A 1,354-nucleotide genomic window follows, 5' to 3' on the forward strand; every position below is an offset into this window, starting at 1 on the left:
GACAGACTCATCATTGACTCCTGAACCACAAACACTGTATTCTGAATATTGAGTGTCTCTTCTTCGAGGGTCATGTGATACATGTTCTCTGTTCCTCCATGTTCTTGTTACTGTGATGCTGAATGGCTGCTATGCTTGTTTAGAGTTGTTGGGGGAAGCTTCATCTTATGGAGGAGTGAGAGTGACGCCCAGGGCCTCTTGCTGTTCCACCTTTCAATGTTAGGAGACCCTAGCAGTGTTCTGTTGCTCCATCAGAGCCCTGTGCTCTGATCAACTCCACGCAGTACGACTCTTCACACTGCTCCAATATTGAACTTATTGAAACCTCCAGAAAGAATGTTAAATATGTAAAACATACAACAAATATTCTCTGAAGAACCAGCACCTTACCGTGGTAGAGAGGTTTGTGTGCCCTGATGAACCTGGGGGCTGTGTTGTCTGGAACCTTGTGTTCCTGGTAGGGTCTCCCATGGCAAATTGGTCTCAGGTAAGGGGCCAGACTAAGATTGTTTCACAAGACCTCATGAAAGACGACACACGAAGTGAGGATACCCGGCCCGGAGGAAGCCCGGGGTCCCCTTCTGGAGCCAGGCCCAGAAGGAGGACTCGTCGGCGAGCGTCTGGTGGCCGGGCTTGCCATGGAGCCCGGCCGGGCACAGCCCGAAAAGGCGACGTGGGCAACATCTCCGCTTCTCCGTCCCGCGGGCCCACCACCTACGGGAAACAGCGATGGGGTCGGGTGCGCTGCCAGAAGGGTGGCAGTGAAGGCAGAGGGTCTCGACGGACCAGACCCGGGCGACAGAAGCTGGCTTTGGGGACGTGGAACGTCACCTCTCTGGGGGGGAAGGAGTCGGAGCTTGTGCGGGAGGTGGAGCGTTACCAGTTGGATCTGGTTGGGCTCACCTCTACGCACAGCGTCGGCTCTGGAACCTTACTTCCGGATAGGGGTTGGACTCTATTCTTCTCCGGAGTTGCTCAAGGTGTGAGGCGCCGGGCGGGTGTGGGGATACTCACAAGTCCCCGGTTGGGTGCTTCGTTGTTGGAGTCTACCCCAGTGGACGAGAGGGTCGCCTCCCTACGCCTGCGGGTTATGGGGTGGAAAACTCTGACGGTTGTGTGTGCTTATGCACCCAACAGCAGTTCAGAGTATACAGCCTTCTTGGAGACCCTGGAAAGAGTCCTGTATGGGGCTCCTGAAGGGGGCTCTTTAATCTTGCTGGGAGACTTCAACGCACATGTGGGCAATGATGGAGACACTTGGAGGGGAGTGATTGGGAGGAACGGCCCCCCTGATCTGAACCGGAGTGGTGGTTTGTTACTGGACTTCTGTGCTAGTCATGGATTGGCCATACAA

This window comes from Notothenia coriiceps, unplaced genomic scaffold (assembly GCF_000735185.1).
Source record: "Notothenia coriiceps isolate Sejong01 unplaced genomic scaffold, NC01 NC01_scaffold00031643, whole genome shotgun sequence".
Taxonomy (NCBI): Eukaryota; Metazoa; Chordata; class Actinopteri; order Perciformes; family Nototheniidae; genus Notothenia; species Notothenia coriiceps.